We start from the raw sequence: 19,147 nt of genomic DNA, 5'->3' as shown, positions 1-19,147 counted from the left end.
ATTAAAAAATAAAATAAAATACAATTAAGGGTAAATTTAGTCATTTAACATTAGGTGGGACCCACTTTTATTTTTTAGAAGTTTAAAAGTGTTGAGGTGTCATATTGACTAGTCATAATTACCGGCTATACACTTTAGTGCCAGGTTACCAAAAGGTTGTACAATTTTATATGCAAAATTTAAGGTTGTACACCAAAGTGTGAAACCAGGTAAAAGTTGTACACCATGTATATAATTTACCCTAGATTTCCTTGCTCATTTGTTGATCCTCAGTAGAGAATGAACCATTCTTACTCATCTCACTCAGAATTAACTGAAGTTCTTTAGCATTCCAGATGGAAGTATTAGCAAGAGCATGAGCGTAATTTTTATAAATATTCAGAAGTGCATAGTCTAGGGTCCGATGCTGATTGGCGATTGATTGAACGTTCTGGTTAATGGTCTAGTGATGATCATAGACATATGTGACTTTCTTATCCAAAGTTTCCATCGCAGTCTTATTAATAGTTAGAAGGCAAAGAGCTTCGGTTAGAGAGCCAATAAGATATTGGTTATCAGTTTGGACAAGATGAGCATTCATTCTGTTAAGTTCAGAGCCAATCTTTTTTATTTCAGAGGAAATATGGTTTGAGACCTTTTGAGGAATGGCAGAGCCAAAGGGTATGAAGCATATTGTGTGCTCAAGTGCTGACATATTTTGGATCATACTTACTTGAATGGCAATCATTCTGTCAGCGTAGGTGTGAATACCTTGTTGAGAGACCAAAGATGCTACTGTATGAAGAAGGCTTTTAATATTGGCCAACTCGTTCAGTAGGAGAGTGGTCTCAACAATGGAATGGGCTATCATTTGTCTGGGTTGTTGCTCAAGTCTCAATCTTGTGTTCGTCGGCCTACTACATGCCATAAATTAGAAAAGCGCATTAGAGGTAACTTTTGAAGGGTTTTAAAAGCCTATCCCTAATGCCTGCTACTTGTTTATTTATCTTTCTATAACTTTCATCTTGGTTTCGGGTTTCTGACACGTAAATAGAGGGTATGCCTGTAGGGTAGCCACCGATCGGTGACATGGTTCTAGGGGTGTGTAAAAACCGAACCGAAATAACCGACCGAACCAAAGCATTTCGGTTTTTCGGTTCGTTTTTTCAGTCTATTAGGTTCGGTTTCGGTTTTATTTTTTGTAATAATTCGGTAATTTCGGTCGGTTCGATTTTTAAATCAAAATTATCGAATTAACCGAACCGACCGAACTAAATTAAATTTATTTAGAAATTAGATTTATTAATTATTAGTTAGTATAAATTAATTGTTACTGATTATAAGTTAGTTAGTTGTAGATTTAATAATAAACAAGTAATAAGTTGTTGAAATTGGATTTTTCCATCATTATCTCTTATTTTAAATTTAAATTGCATGGATAGTTTTTGAAATCAAAACTAACTCTTCTTTATTTCGTTTACTGTACAAATTAAATTGCCTATAATCACAATAATATTCTATTATTAAAAAGCACAAACTCTTCATCTACAAACTCTTCTTTCCATATGCTAATTCACGTCAGTGTATATTGTCCTTCTCTATCAAAGCTTTCTCCACTCAAGATTTGATCATCTTTTTTATCATTTAAATAAAAGGTTAGTAATACAAACTCATTTATTATTTTAAGAATTTTATTTAAATTCATTTTACAGTGATCTCGAATCATTTTATTTAAAAACTCGTTCCATGCATCTCTGTTTTATTTAAATTCAGTCCATGTTCAACTCTAACTTTTGTTTGTTTTATTATGAAAATTAATTTAGATGTCTAAAGAAGTTCAAAATCAAACTGGAGCTACTGAACCAGTAGTAAAAGTTGCTTCACAATCACAACAAACTGAAGCAGCTCCAACGCAAAAAGCAAAAAGGAAGCCAATGAAGCCAAGAGCTAAAGTGTGGGGTCATTTCACTAAATTTAGTGATAAGGAGGGCAATGTAAAAGGCAAGTGTAACTATTGTGATAAAGATTTCCATTGTGATCCATATAAGAACGGTACCACTACATTGAATACTCGTATGCGTGCATGTAAGAAAAATCCACATAGTGTTGAGACTAGGCAAAAACAGTTAGCTTTACAACCTATGCTGGCATTGGGTAATGGTGAAACTGATATGAGTTATTTGTCTACTTGGAAATTTGATCAAAAAGCATGTAGAGAGAGTCTAGCACTTATGATAATTGTTGATGAGCTTCCATTCAAGTTTGTTGAAAATGAGGGATATAGAAAACATATGGCTGCTGCTCAACCTAAGTTTAAAATTCCTTCTAGAACCACTGTGGCACGTGATGTTTATCAACTTTACTTGAATGAAAAAACTAGGTTGATGGAATATTTTATAGCTAATAAGCAAAGAATTTCCATCACTACTGATACATGGACTTCTATTCAAAGGTTAAATTACATGTGTATCACAGGACATTACATTGATTCTGAATGGAAATTGCAAAAGAAGATTTTGAATTTTTGTACAATTTCTTCTCATAAGGGTGATGCTATTGGTAAGAATGTTGAATCATGTTTGCTTGAGTGGGGATTATTGGTGTTTTCACAATTACAGTTGACAATGCTAGCTCTAATGACACAACAGTTGCTTACTTGAAAAAGAAATTTGTCAATTGGGAGGGTTGTATTGGAAATTGCAAATACCTTCATATGCGGTGCATTGCCCATATTCTTAACTTAGCGGTGGCTGACGGATTGAAAGAATTAATTAGGCCTATAAAAAAATCAGGAATGCTGTGAGGTATATTAGGCAATCACCTGCTAGGTTAAAAAAAGTTCAAAGAATGTATTGAAGCTGAAAAAATTCCTAACAAGAATTTATTGTGTCTAGATGTGTGTACTCGATGGAATTCCACTTATCTAATGTTGGACACTGCACAAAATTTTGAGAGGGCTTTTGAGAGATACGGGAGTGATTATGATCCATTTTATAGTGTTGAACGCAGATGAAGGTGTGCCTCTTTCTGGTGATTGGGATGTTGTTAGATCCTTGTGTACTATGTTAAAAGAATTTTATGATGCTACTTTGCGTATTTCTGGATCTTTGTATGTCACTTCTAATACTTTTTGGGGTGAGGTTGCACATCTATATGGTGAAATATTAAAATGGCAAAAAAGTGATGATGCAGACATCAGTTTAATGGGAATGAGAATGAAAATTAAGTTTGACAAATATTGGGGGGATACTGCAAAAATTAATATGCTTATTTATTTTGCTGTTATTCTTGATCCCCGTGAAAAACTTGAGGTTATGGAAGATGTTTTCATTGAAATGTATGGTGAATTTGATGGGGCTACATTATTTAAAAATGTGAAAAAAGGAAATATTTGAGTTGTATGAAGATTATAGGAAAAAACTTGTACCTCCTACGCCTGTTGTAAACGATTCTCTAATTAGTGAAAGTCAAGTGGATAATCCGAGTGAGATTTCGGTTAAAAGGACAAGGCCTCTACTTCGGGAAAAGTATAAGAAGACAAGAATAGATGGTGGGAGTGGGAAAGTAAATCAGATCTAGAAAAGTATTTAAGTGAGGTGGTACAAGATGACCATGAAGATTTTGACATTTTAAAGTGGTGGAAAATCAATTCTGAAAGGTTTTCTGTCCTTGCACAAATGGCTAAAGATGTATTGGCATTTTCTATATCCACTGTGGCATCAGAATCTGCATTTAGCACATGAGGGAGAGTTCTTGATCCATTTAGGAGTTCTTTGACTCCTAAATTTGTAGAAGGTTTAATATGTGCTCAAGATTGGTTGAGGACCTCACTTCACAAACCAAGTGTGGAGGAAAATATAGATGATATCCAAAGACAAGAAGATGGTAATTTTTTTACTTTCTTTTTTTTATGGTTATTTGTTTTACTTAGTGACTAATCCATTTTTTCTTTTTCTTTTTCAGATTTACCAATTGGAGAGTTTGGTATGTTTAATTTATTGCAATTAATTATTTAAAAAATATATGTTATTAATTTTTTTGTTCAACATTTCAGAGACGATAGCTATTTAGTGCGAAATATTATTGGTTGCTCAACGTTTTTTTGGTGCTCTTCATCATATAGGTAAAAGTTATATTTGTTCTTGTTGAATTCGTGTGTTCTTATAAATACCACTAATTTACAAATAATTTTTAAATTTCAGGTTTGGATGAAATGATCAAGTGATTTTGGGAATATTGATGTCCATTGAAGTTGGAGCTGCTTAGTTTTTCTTTTGCTGTTTTTTTCTTTTATCAGTGTTCTTTTTATTATTAAAGGATGAGACTGAAAATATGCATTGGATTATATTATAGAATTGCAGTTACTAAGCAAACTTTATTTATTTTTTGTTTATGTTTGAATCCAAATAAATTTCATAAATACATAATAAAATTTGTACAGGGCTTAAAAGAAAATTATTGCATTATATAGTATAATGATTTATACTAAATCTAAATGAATCCAGGAGCACATAGCATAAACATAAACATTGACTCCTCCTAGATTCATTTAATTTAAATATAAATTATAATTTATATTTTAATTATATAATATAATACAATAATTTTTTTTTCAATACAATATCAGGATACAATATAACAGCCACTGAAACTAAATTTATTTATAAAAAAAACTAAATCTAAAGAAATTATCCTACACTATATATACGAAATATATTTATAAACATTAGTCGAAGTTCCTTATTTTGTTTTAACCGAACCGAACCGACCGAATTATTCGGTTCGGTTATTTATTATTATTAGGTTAGGTTCGGTTTTCATTTTTAAGGTTATTCGGTTTTCGGTTATTTCGGTTCGGTTCGGTTTTCAAACCGAACCGATCAATGAACACCCCTACATGGTTCTTGATCAGCTACCCTTGTTACCGATCAGGCACCATATGTCAGATCGGTGATAGGGACACAGGCAGATCCATGTTTTCTGTTCAGGTATATTAGGTTTATTTCGGTAAATTTACTATTTCACCGTTTCTAATTAAATGAGGTTTAAATCAATCCTGGGATGATAAGACTATTTTCGTCATTAATATATTAAAACTAGTTAGATGAATGGATTAGCCCTTTGATATGATTGCATGCTGTTTGCTAGATTTTAGGTTTAAATGAGTCCTATTTGATCGAGTTCGGTGTCGTAGTTAAATCCAAAAGACGGGTCCCAATATCCTGCAGCTAACGTTTACTGTTTTGCAGGTTTAATAGATTTATTTTCTAGGGCTAGATCTGATGTATTAGGGTTGTTTGTGCCATTTGTGAAATTGATGTAATAATTTTATCTTTCTAGTATTTATTTGTCGCTTTCGAACGTAAAAACGATATCTAAATGAAATTGGATTAGAAATATTATGATATTTTAATAAAGACAAGTCTACACGTTTATTAATCAGACCTTTAAACCTTTTAAATCACGAACCTAACTCTGAAGAGGTGGCATGTTGTGAGCCCGTGTGCCATCTAAACTTTTGACATGTTCCCGAACATTAAAACTCGGGTGGCGACTCTTAAATAATTAATCTAGCTTTAAAACATGATAAAATGGGTTAGAGAAATAGGCAAAAGAATGTATGCACAGGGAAGGACACGCCTAGCATCGTCCTTAAAGACGGAGAGTGACAATGTTATGTAAAAATGGAATCCTATTTTCCGAAATCCCTCCCGAGAGAGTAAGATAATCAGGTTCCGCGGCCGCTCACAGTAGTCTTAGCGAGTGAAATGATATCATCGCCTGAATGAGTTTGATTCTGCTGAGTTGGAGCAGCTGTGAAGTTTAGGCCAACCAGGTATGTTTCTTCAGCATTACTGATTGGATTTTCAATAGGAAGTGGCTTATTGACAATGTTTGTCATTATCTCCTTATGAAGAGAATGCATATTATAAGCTGTGGATTTGGTCAGAAGGAGGTCAAAGGCTCGGACAGGAAACTGAGCATTTTTCTCTTCAGAGGTATTTGCTTTAGCAGATGATGGCTCATCAAAAGTTAACTCCACAACCTTAGTTTTGTTCTTCTTAGGGGAAAGAGTAGCATCTTCTATTATTAGAGCATCCAAATTTAGAGTTGAATGATTTGGATCAACGATATTTTTCTCAAAGGCTATAATGGTTTCAATTTGCTCATTAGCTTGCTAGATTATAGCAGATGCCATTCTGATATCTTCTTTCTCAGAGGCTTGCTGAGATGCAACAGAGGCCTGAATGGTTTCAGTTTTGTCAAAGGCTTAATCTTGAGGATTTTGATCAGAGGCTTGATTTTCCTTGATTTGCTCAGTGTCAAGTTCCCTAGTGGAAAACAAAGTCAAAGTCAACCATTGAAACAAAGTCAACCAAGAACAAAACACGATATTATGCTCCACAAATGAAGGAGATGTATGTTTTATCAATAAATATCCAACGTTTTAAGAAAAACGCAAAATGTTTTGTTCTTGGCTGACTTTGACTGCTTATGAATTTATTATGCTCCACATATATATAACCTAATCGATGTTCAAAAGTTCTACATGTTTTGTACTTTTTAGTGATTTTTTTTTTTTTTTTTTTGGTAAGAACTTTTTAGTGATTTTAATTTATACATTCTCATATTTTTTTCTAACTGCAATTCTTTTAAATAATAATAATAATATAAGAGAATAATTAAGAAATATATTAGAATACAATGAAAACCTAAAAATTAAATAAAACTATCATTAAAATTCAATATTATATCTAAGATACAAAAGAATTACAATCTATGTTGAAGTGTAAGCAACATGAATTTATTATGCTAACTATTAAAATCGATAGTTTTCTAATGTTGTACTTGAGAGTTTATCAATTCAATACTGTTACATACAAACTTTTTATTATTAAAGGGATTTCTTATTTTACGTAGGGCCCCTAAATTATTAGGACCGACAATATTTCTCCTCTCCACCACCTTTAACTCCTCGTTATTGTAGAACATTCTAGCATTTATCTTCCCATTTCCTATTTTCTATTTTCTTTTAAATATTAATTTTCTACATAAAAATATAATAAAAGAAAATTACAAAAATACTTTCAGAGAAAACACCCTTTATACGAAAATGAAAATTACATAAATATTATTCGGATAACCTGACAAATCTGATCTCGATAAAATATAATGTAAACAAAATGATAAGGATTAACAAATCAAATCAAACTAATTCTGTTATTATTTTATCAGTTAAATATATTTGTTTATATTGTATTTATCTAATGTAATCAGTTGTAGTATCTTTCTATTATTCTAACTTATCTCGATGTATCCTCTAGGGTTGCTTTATGGTTCTACCTCTATTTATACTCAGTTTACAATCAATAATAATTACTTCTTCAATTTCCCTATATGGTATCAGAGCTTTTTGATCCTCTTTCTCTCTTCCAAAATTCCTCTTCATCTTCTCCCATCAAATCTCACGCAACCTCCATGGCCAACAATAGATCCTCTTCCCAAATTCCAAACAAAGATGATCCCACCAAACCTTTTACCTTCATAACCATCCCAAAGACAATCAAGCTCACCTCTACCACATACCTTTCCTGAAAATTGCAAATCCAAGCCATTTTAATAGGGCATGACCTCTATAAATTCGTTGATGACAGTCTTCCCTCTCCTCCTGCTACTATCATTATTAATGGGGTTGAGAAATCAAATCCAGCCCTCAAATTCTGGAATCGACACGACAAACTTCTATTTGGTGCCTTGGTTGGTTCTCTTTCCCAATCCCTTATTCCATTAATTTCTAATACCGAAACTACCAAAGATATATAGGATATCCTTGTAAATACATACGCCAAACCCAGTAGGGGCCACATCAAGCAATTGAAAGACCAATTTCACCGAATCTCAAAAGGCAACAACACCATCACGGAATATATGCAAACTATTAAAGCTTGTGCAAACCAGCTTGCTTTATTGGGCAAGACTATTGAACATGAGGATCTCATTGATCGCGTTCTCTATGGTCTCGACACTAATTACAACTCTGTAATTGAGTTTATTAATGCCAGAGACAATCATATTTCTTTGGATGAACTACATGAGCAACTGATAAATCGAGAACTCAGTATTAAGCAAAGTCATTATGACTCTTCTTTTCCCGCCGCTGCTTTTGCTGCCACCTCTCATCCGCCACACCAGAATTATCATCGGCCCAATTCTGCTGGTATTTTCTCAACTCCTTCAAATAATAATACCAAGCAGCCATGCCCTTTCTTGGGAAAATGTCAGTGGTGCGGAACACAAGGACATGTTCTATCTCGCTGCTCCCTCTTTACTCGACTATTTCCCAAGGCAACATCACATGCTTCCTCCTTTAGCAATAATCGGGCTGCATCTCCTAGTTACAGAACTAGTTCCCCACAAGCACATGTTGCTCACGCCCTCAATCCATCATCTCATTCAACTTGGTTACTTGATAGTGGAGCATCCCATCACGTTACCAATGATTTTCAGAATTTGGCCCTTCATGCACCCTACGATGACACTGAGGAGAAAATTATTGGTGATGGTACATGTTTACATATCTCCCATATTGGTTCTCTTACCTTTTCAAAATTTTCATCTCCTCTTAAACTTACTAATGTACTTTATGTACCATCAATCTCCCGAAATATTATCTTTATTTCTCAATTATATGCTGACAATAATGTCTCTATTGAATTCTTACCACACTCTTTTCTTGTGAAGGATATGAAAACCAGGGAACCTCTCTTTCGGGGTCCAGTTAAGTTCGGTGTTTATGAAATTCAGCCAATTGTTCCTCGAGTCTTCACCAGCACCACAATCAATTCTTTTGATTGGAATCATAGACTAGGTCATCCATCTCTCAAAATTTTCAAATATCTAGTCTCCAAAAATAATTTAAATGTTTCTAGCATCTCTACTCTATACTGTAATTCTTGCTTTTGCAATAAAAGTCATAAACTTCCTTTCTTTGTGTCTTCTATTTCCTCTACTGCTCCTTTACAATACATCTATACTAATTTATGGACTTCTCTTATTTATTATCATGATGGTTTTAAATATTACCTTATTTTTGTTGATCATTTCACAAAATATATATGGTTCTATCCTTTAAAACGGAAGTCAGATACTCATGCCATTTTTATTCGGTACAAAGCCTTAGTTGAAAAGTTCTTTCAACTCCCTCTTGTAACTTTGTACTCGGATAATGGTGGTGAATATAAAGCAGTTAAAAGTTATCTTGATACTGATGGGATTTCTCATCTTACTACTCCTCCTCATACCCCTCAACACAATGGTCAATCTGAACGCCATCATAGGCATATTATTGAAACTTGCCTGGCCCTTTTAACCCATGCCTCTATGCCCTTCGAATTTTGGACAAATGATTGCTCCACAGCTGTTTATCTCATAAACCGTCTCCCAACTCCAATCCTACAAAATTCCTCCCCATATCTCAAACTTTTTGGCAACTTGCCAAATTATCAAAAGCTACACAACTTTGGCTGTCTTTACTATCATTGGCTCAAACCTTATACCAAATACAAACTTGACCCTAAATCTGTTCCTTGTGTCTTTATTGGTTACTCTTCCACTCAAAGTGCTTACTATTACCTCGAGTCAAAATCTCATAATATACACTTCTCGTCATGTTCATTTTGTCGAACATAAATTCCCATATTCTGATTTATGCACTCCAACATACTCACCTGACACTCTATTGGAATAGTGGTGCCCTCTATCTCTTTCTATTTCCTCATTTTCAGCCCCTTCATCTTAAAAAAATTTCCCTACCATCTCTACCTCCAATCCTCTTGCACAGCCTTCACCTTCCTCTTCCACTGTCCCAAACTCACCGCCCAATCTTCTCCAATCAGCCTAAATTCATCTATTTCCCCTTCCTCCCAGTCTGTACCTTCTACTAAAAATTCACCCTCATTATCGGCTTCCCATTCTGCTGCCAACAGTGTCAATTCACCCCCTCCTTTGATTCTGCTACCTCAAATTCCGATGATCTGTCAAATTCATCTTCCTTGTCCTCTCCTCCTTCACCAATCCATTCCTCATATCCTATGACTACTCGCTTACAAAATAATATTCGTAAACCTATTACCAAACCTAATCTTTATGCTCAAGTAGCTGATTCTGAATCCATTCCCAAAACCATTGCTCAAGCTCTAAAAAGTCCTGTGTGGAGAAAGGCCATGGATTAAGAGTTCAATGCCTTTGTTCGCAACAACACATGGTCACTTGTACCACCATCCATCTCTCAAAATGTAGTAGGCTGTAAATGGGTGTTTCACATTAAAAGGGACCCTGATGGAAAAATTACTTAGTATAAAGCTAAATTTATTGCACGGGGTTTTCACCAGAGACTCGGGCTCGATTATAATGAGAAATTCAGTCCCGTTGTTAAACCGACAACTGTTCACCTAATTTTTTCTATTGCTGTCAGTCAAGGGTGGCCTTTACACCAACTTGATATTAACAATGCATTTTTGCAGGGCACTTTATCTGATGAAGTTTATACCATTCAATCATCTGGGTATACTGATGCGACTCATCCCAATTTTGTGTGCAAATTAAATAAGGCCCTGTATGGTCTTAAACAGGCCCCAATGGCTTGGTACAAGGAGTTGCGACAGTTTTTGCTTACTTTGCGATTCAAGAACTCAGTCTCTGACTCCTCTCTATTCATTCTTCACTCAAAAGGTTCAATCATATACTTATTGGTTTATGTAGATGATATCATTGTTACCAGTGACAATTCCTCTTTTCTTGAAGAATTCATCACAAACATATCTTCTCGCTTCTTTCTCATGGACTTGGGACCCCTATCCTATTTCCTTAGAGTGGAAGTTCTCTCTTATCCCGCTGGTTTATTTTTAAGTCAACGAAAATATATAACTGACATCTTGTGCAAGGCTAATATGGATGCTGCCAAACCCGTCGCCACACCTCAGGCTACTCATCCTCCTTTGACATTAGAAGGGAAACCAATTTCTGATCCAACTACCTATCATGCTCTCATTGGTAGTCTTCAATATCTCAGTCTGACCCGTCCTGATGTTGCATTCTCTATTAAAAAATTAGCACAATATATGCATCGTCCTATTGAAGATCATATGCAAGCTTTGAAGCGTCTTCTTCGTTACTTAAGCGGTACATCCACCACAAGTTTAGTTCTTCATAAAAATTTACCTCTTACTATTCATGCTTATTCAGATGCGGATTGGCCTCGTGATCGTGATGATTATATCTCCACTACTGCTTATATTGTTTATCTTGGTAAAAATCCAATCTCATGGGCTTCAAAGAAACAACGAACTCGTGCTCGTTCCTCTACTAAAGATGAATACCGAGCTGTTGCCAGTGCAAGTGCTGAAATTCTTTAGTTCCAAAATTTTTTTAAGGAACTTCAAATACCATCCTCTGTTGTTCCTGTAATTTACTGTGATAATGCAGGTGCTACCTATGTTAGTGCAAATCCAGTTTTTCACTCCAAAATGAAACATCTAGCTCTTGATTATCACTTTGTCCATGAAAACATGCAATTGGGAAATCTAAGGGTGTCCTATACATCGACTAATGACCAACTTGCAGATGCTCTTATGAAACCTCTTCCTCGCTCCACTTTTGTCTCATTGGTTCGCAAAATCGATCTCTCCACTTAGCCGACCGTTTTGAGGGGACATGATAAGGATTAACAAATCAAATCAAACTAATTCTATTATTATTTTATATGTTAAATATATTTGTTTATATTGTATTTATCTAATGTAATCAGTTGTAATATCTTTCTGTTATTCTAGCTTATCCTTATGTATCCTCTAGGGTTCCTCTATGGTTGTACCTCTATTTATACTCAGTTTACAATTTTTTTATAGAAATTGGGACGAGACAGAACTAGAGCGGGGTGAGCACCCATGGCCCAAGAACTGTCAAACCCGTAATATATTAAAAAAGGAAAAAATGAACGTTTGAACAAGAGGAGAGGAAGGAGAACAAACAAAAAGAAGAGGGGAGGAGAAAAGTTTAGAGAAACGTAACTGAGAAATATTACAAATGTCATCATTGATAAATCTGTGGCAAAAATCAGGAGCGGAAGGCCACCAATTGATCATTGAAGAAGAGACTTCAAATTTTGCCAAAGCACCAGCAACTCTATTTCTTTCCCTAAAGATGTGAGAAAAGAGAATATTTATCCTAGAGCAAATACTGAGACAGTGCAACCATGCTTGTCGAATACTCCAAGGCACATCCATGGGACGATGTCTAAGTAGATTAACAATGTACATTGAGTCTGGCTCAACCCAAAGTTGATGCCAATTTTTCTCCCAAGCGAGCTCAATTTTTCTCCCACCCGCTCCAGCCTCGCCAGGAGTGCCAAAAGCAGAGCCGTCCATATTAACTTTAACCCAGCCCGGAGGAGGTTTAAGCCAGTGGACCGGAATAATATTGGGAGCAGGAGGCAGTCTAGGAGAAGCTAGAAGGCTGGATAAGATAACAACATCTCTTCACGAAGAGCAAAAACCTTTAGAAAAGGCAAAGGACTCGCGAATCATTCGAAATAGTTTGATCTTCGAGTGCTGAATAGAAGGAGAAACATCCTTAAAGATTGCTTCATTCCGACAATGCCTCAGTTTACAATTAATAATAATTTTTTTTTGGTAGAAAAGGAAAAGAAAAACGAACAACAATAAACTACCCAGGAATTAGCATAGGGAAGCTAACCCCAATCCTATCTTCTAAGAGAAGAGGAGAGATGAAACTAGGGGAAACAGGAAGGGTAGTAACGCCTAACGTCCCTTCATGGCCCGCCGCCGCCAAGCGATCAACAACACGATTCTACTCTCTAAAAATGTGTCTGAACTCTACGAATTCAAAGGAGGAGCAAAGCCTTTTAATAGCTTTGATGAGGTTGCGACTGTTAAGACCCATAGAATGATTCTCAGAAATCATTTTGATTGCTTCCAAATTATCCGACTCCACATAGAGCCTCTTAACACACAGCCTTTTAGCAAGATTGATTCCAGTAAGAATAGCCCAGAGCTCCGCAGAAAAGGAAGAACCCAACCCTAAATTCTGAGAGAACCCAGAAAGCCAGGCGCCCCCTGCATCTCTAAGCACACCTCCAACCGTAATCTTACCATTACTGAGGCAGGAACCATCAGTATTCAGCTTCACAACCCCCTCTCTTGGCCTGCTCCATCCCACGAGATGGACATCACAACACTGAGAGGCTCTGGCAAGGGACTCTCCTTTGAAACTATCGATAGTAGAGAAAAGTTTTTTCGAGAAGAAATCAGCTAAGTTTGTCATAAAAACAGTTTTATCTCCAAAAATCTCCTCGTTTCTCCATTTCCAAACTTGGTGACAGATAATAGCAAAGAAAATGTCACCATGCTCCATGTATGGAAGCAACTTTCCTCTAACACCATCAGAGAACCAGTCGACCTCAGAATGTGCCATGAAGGAAGAGAAAATATGGTGTGGGAGAATTTTCCTCCAAACCTCTTTACTATTAGAGCAATCTCTAAGAGCATGGCACAAAGTCTCAACATAGCCTCTGCATCTACTGCAAGCTCCAGAATCAGCCAAGTGCCTTCTGTGCCTATCCGAATTAGTAAGAAGCCTGTCCTTAACGCCCAGCCACAGGAAACTCCTAATACGGAAAGGAACTTTAAGGGTCCAAATCGACTTCCACACATCCGAGGGAGGATCAGATCTAAAGAGAGAGAAAGCTTCAAAGGCCGATTTGCAAGAATAAACTCCATTGTTAGTCAGCGCCCAGTAGTGCCTATCCAAGTCTTCCTCTTGATTACTCACCTTCACTCTCCGCATTCTAAGGAGAGTCTCAAGGCTAAAGAAAGTATCAAACTTTGACCAGATCCAGTCCCCTTCTGAGTCAACCACATCGGCAATCCTCCAGTTGCGTATATCACTAGGCGGGGGGGGGGGGGGGGGGGGGGGGGGAAGAACACACCTCAATTAACGGTTTATCCCCAATCCAGTTATCAAACCAGAAACTAATGGACTTACCATTCCCCACCTCCAGGACAACTCCCGAGCAGAACTCATCAAACACAGCACTAAGTCCTTTCCAGAGGAAGGAACAATTAGCAACTCTCTCTTTCGGGCCCCTGAAGATTTTGTCTTTCCGATACTTACCACAAAGGAGGCGAACCCAAAGAGAGGAGGGGTTTTGCCACATACGCCAAAGGAGTTTCATTAATAAAACTTTATTATTATCCTTTGCTTTCCTAATACCCAGACCCCCAGAATCTTTAGGCTGGCAAACCTCACTCCAAGACACAAGATGGATCTTCCTGCCCTCCGCAGCTTCCCCCCACAGGAACCTACGGTTAATCTTGTCAAGATCATTAAGCACAGGATCCGGAAGCTTACAAGCCTGCATGATGTGATTGGGAGCAGCACAATTAATAGATTGAATTAACGTGAGGCGGCCAGCAAGAGACAGAGTCTTGGCTTTCCAAGTGGCACACTTCGAATTAGCTTTATCCAAAGTCTCTTTGAAGGAGCCTTTAGACACACGCTCACTGTGGAGGGGAACGCCCAGATACTTCCCAAGAGAATCAGTAAGAGGAATACCTGAGAGATCACTTAATCTCTTACAGACTCTCTGATTCATATTCTTAGAGCACATCATCCTAGATTTCTGGATATTAAGCTTCTACCCAGAGGCCGAACAAAAACAATCCAGAATATCCATAATGACTCTCAACTGCTCCTCATTACCCTCAAGAAAGATAAGGACATCATCTGCAAAGAATAAGTGAGTCACATGGGGACAGAAGCTGTTGATCGCCACAGGGTGGAAACTCCCATTATCAATCGCATCCTGAATCAGGTGAGAGAGCCTCTCCATAGCAATAACAAAAAGGAAAGGGCTCATAGGATCCCCCTGACGGATTCCTCTGCCCGGGGAAAATTCCTCCGACATATCCCCATTGACCATAACTTGAAACACAGGAGAAGAAATACATACCTTAATTAAACTTCTCCAGCTGTCCGGGATTCTAGCTCTCTCAAGGCTCTCCATCAAGAAATCCCAATTAATTCGATCATAGGCCTTCTCTAAATCCAGCTTCAGAGCCACAATGCCTTTCCTCCCCTTCCTAATCTTCATCGTGTGGACCATCTCTTGGGCGATCACCACATTATCCATCATTTGTTTACCAGGCACAAAGCTACCCTGATTCTGACAAATGATCGCAGGAAGAATGCCACAGATTCTATTAGCCACAATCTTTGTAACAGTTTTGTAAAGAACATTACAAAGACTGATATGTCTCATATGCAAAAAGGAAGAAGGCTTATAAATCTTAGGAATCAGAACAAGGAGGGTTCTATTAACCAGCTCAATATCCTTCGAACCACTAAACACCCCCAAGACAAAATTATAGATGCCTTCCTTCACGACATCCCAATGCTTATGGTAAAAGCCCGCCAGAAGACCATCAATCCCAGGAGCTTTAGAAGCCCCAATGCTGAAGATAGCTTGGTCAATCTCTTTTCGGGAAATAGGTTGAAAGGCCTCCTGACTACAATCCTCACTGATTAAAGGAAATGTAGCAATAGAGTGAGCCCTCTCCAAAAGAACAAGTTCCTCTTTGAACAGCTCTCTGTAGAAATCCAGGGCTAAGTTCTGAATAACCTCATCTTCATAAACCCAATCACCATTAGAATCCTTAATGGCCTCAATTCTATTTCTCTGCCTTCTGATCAGGGTAGAGAGATGGAAGTATTTGGTATTACGATCCCTATCTCTAATCCAGGACTTCTGAGACTTCTGGAACCAAAGGAACTCCTGCTGCCTAAGCACAGCCTCCAGCTCCTTCTGAAGGTTCTGAGGAGGCCCTCAAGGCTATGATCAAACCTCCCCTCCAACCTGCGTTGAATGCCCTCCATCCTCTTTAATAACGTGTTCTTCCTTCTGATAATATGCCCAAACACATTCCTATTCCACCCCTGCACCTTATTCCTGAACCCTTCAGTAGCTTGCAGTACATACGAATGAGGTCTCCAACTCTCATGAACGAACTCTTTAAACTTAGGATGGGACTCCCAAGCCAACTGATACCGGAATGGTCTCTTACCCCTAGGATGCTTACCTCTCAAAAGTCTAAACAAAATAGGACAATGATCCGAATGACGGAATGGGAGGTTCAACACAGAGCACTCGGGGAAGGAAGTTAGAGCTAAAACATTAGCGTAGACTTTGTCCAATCGAACAAAAGTATTATTACGCTTCCAAGTGAATTTATGACCAGAAGCCCCCAGATCGGAAAGCCCACATAAATCCATACTATTCTTGTGATGCAGACAGCGATTAACATAATGATTGGATCCCCCTCTCTGATCACTCATAAAGGCGATATCATTAAAGTCACCCGCCACAAATCAGGGCTCCGAAATGCTGACACTCATAGAATAGAGAACCTCCCAGAGCCGTTTTCGATTAGACAAGATAGGGTCAGCATACACAAGGGTAATAAAAAAGGGAGTATTACCGGAAATACTCACTTTACAATGAATGAACTGCTTATCCATGCTAAGAATATCAAAATGAATCCGATCTGGCCTCCAAAAAAGCCAAATCCCCCCAGCCCGGCCAGTTGCCTCCGATCTAACACAGTGCCAGTTCTTAAACTTCTTAACCACCTCATCTGCTTTCTCACCACTAATCTTAGTTTCCAAAAGAGCAAAACAAGATGGATTAAACTGCTTAATAAGATCATTAATATGGATACGGGTAGCCTTGCTAGCCGCACCCCTAACATTCCAAAATAACAAATCCATAGAAAGGAGGACAACTGACCACACCCCTACCCTAAGCCAGGTATTTACTAGGGGCTCCTGAGAGCCTTACCGAGGTACCCCCAGGCCCCCTCTTATCTGGAAACGCCAAAGTGTTAAGGCCACTTTTTTGTTTTCCTTTAAGCTTTTTCATATTAGTTTTGTTAACTCCCATAGATTTCCCAATCCCAGGATCAATACCAGGAACAGGAATACTAACCTCATTTGATTTCTTCATCCTTCTAGCTGTAAGGGTCAGGGTCCCCCCCTAGGCTTCATCCTTAGAGACAAAAAGCGGGTTCACAGATTCAACCACCTTCTTGACTGGATCTACAGACTCCAATCCTGGAATACTTTAATCCATATGATTCTCATCTTGGCCCGACTCTTGAACTTCCTCAATCATCAGGGCCCCAAATCTGGACCCAGGCAAGGCTACTGAAGAAACCCCAGCCTCCTTTCTAGCTTTGAGGACAGGCTTCTCCTTGACATTTGGAATAACAGTAGCTTTAGGAGAAAGGGACTTAGAATTTGTGTTGATATCAGGAGGACGATTGTGAACCACTGCAGGTTGATTCCTACGTCTAGCGGGCCTCTTTGCCACCATCCAGGGACCAAAGTTCCTTTCATACCCCTGGTTCCCTCCAGTAATCCGCACACTACTCTCAACCCTCTCTATAACAACCCTCCTGAGAATGACCATACATGCCACAATCATAACAGATGTTATGTAAACCTTCATACTCAATAAAGAACACTTTATCCTGAACACAGAACTTTGAAAGTAAAGGTTTAGCCAGATCAACATCTATACATACCCTAGCAAACTTACCCCTAATGGCCCCAATTGTAGTCTTGTCCACATGGTGGACCTTACCAACCAAACCTCCTATTTTACTCAGAAAGTTTTCACTGTAGTACTCAATGGGAAGGCCCAGGAATCTTACCCAAGTCAAGATCCTGTTAACCGAACAGTCGTGAGGATTAAAATTAGGAACCCAAGGCCTTAAGGCCAAAACATGATTGGAAATGATATATGGGCCTCCCTTGATAACCGAATTATAATCCTCAACCCTGGTAAATTTAATGACATAGTAGTCATTTTCCAGGTCAGTAATACCGACTTTACCTTTCCTTGCCCACTGCGCTTGTATTCTTTGGGCAAAATAGTTAAAACTAATTCGCTTACCCAGGACAGTAACAATCAAAGACACCTTCCACTTCTCTCTAAGCTCACGCTTCTCTGCAGCGGAAAGTCTAATGACCGGACAGAGAGGATCCTCCTGGCCATTATCTTCCTCATCAGAATCCGAGAATATATCATCAGAATCTCCCACCATTAAAACTTCCTCTAAAACCGGCTCTTCCTCAGCCACCCCCATGACCGTGTCCTTCCAAGAGTTTTTACCAATCTCGCTCATCTGAACCCTAGGTCTGGGGGAGACCGTCTTCCCATGAGCTACTCCTACAACACCCACCCTTCCCGAATTATTAGAAACATCCAGACCCGAGGCAGCCTGCCTCCCCGACGTAGCCCCTGCCTGCCCCTCACTGCCCGGAGGAGAGGATCCCGCGCAAGGCACTGCGCCGACAGCCCCAGCCCACTGCCCGGCCGAGGAGCCGGCAGCGCCTGGGCAGTGCCCGGCACTATCGGCGCATAGCCCTACGCCAGGCACCCCCACCCCACTTCTCCCCCCGAGATTGGGGGAGCCTTACCCCCGACATCAGAAAACCCAGCCGCCCGTATCTCCCATTGATCCGCACCTAGCCGCGACAACCTTGCTGAATCTGCCGTCTGTGGATCGCAAAGATTCGTCCCCAGCAGCACGGGCGGCGCCCGCGAGAACCCTGTCGACGCACCATCCATGCCCACGAGATCCGTACCGATGCCCCTGGATTCCCCTGCCTCCACCCCGCCAAGCGCCCCGCCCCGATCTACACCAGGCGCACGCTCGCCGCCAACAAAACCTGCCTCACCCTTCTCGCCCCCAAACCACCAGGCCGCCGCCCCCTTCCTTGCCGCAAATCCCCTCCAGATCCGACCCCCCCTCGCCGGCCACAGCCCCCCTCTCCCTAGATCTATCCCTAACACGCTTTACCATGAACCCTAGCCGAGAGAGCGAGAGAAAGGAGATAGATCTAAAAGAGAGAAAAAGATCTAAAAGAGAGAAATAGATCTGAGAGAGAGAAGATAGATCTAAAAGAGAGAAAAAAGATCTAAAATAGAGAAATAGATCTGAGAGAGAGAAAATAGATCTCAAAATTCTCCATCTTCATAAAAATTCTTCACCATGACAACAGATCTGAGAGAGAGAAGACAAATCTGAAA

At 38.8% G+C, this 19,147-nt stretch overlaps 1 non-coding gene across 1 annotated transcript; it reads left to right on the top strand.

Moving 5' to 3' along the window:
- Positions 1-7,956: 7,956 nt before the first annotated feature.
- Positions 7,957-8,093, top strand: LOC136225290 (small nucleolar RNA Z247). The gene has a single exon (XR_010687013.1). It is a non-coding gene; the product is annotated as a small nucleolar RNA Z247 (small nucleolar RNA).
- The last annotated feature ends 11,054 nt before the right edge of the window (positions 8,094-19,147 follow it).

The sequence above is a fragment of the Euphorbia lathyris genome, chromosome 3 (genome assembly GCF_963576675.1).
Source record: "Euphorbia lathyris chromosome 3, ddEupLath1.1, whole genome shotgun sequence".
NCBI classification, from domain to species: domain Eukaryota; kingdom Viridiplantae; phylum Streptophyta; class Magnoliopsida; order Malpighiales; family Euphorbiaceae; genus Euphorbia; species Euphorbia lathyris.
Note: the sequence above shows the minus strand (reverse complement) of the source record. Positions and strands in the feature narration are given on the sequence as shown.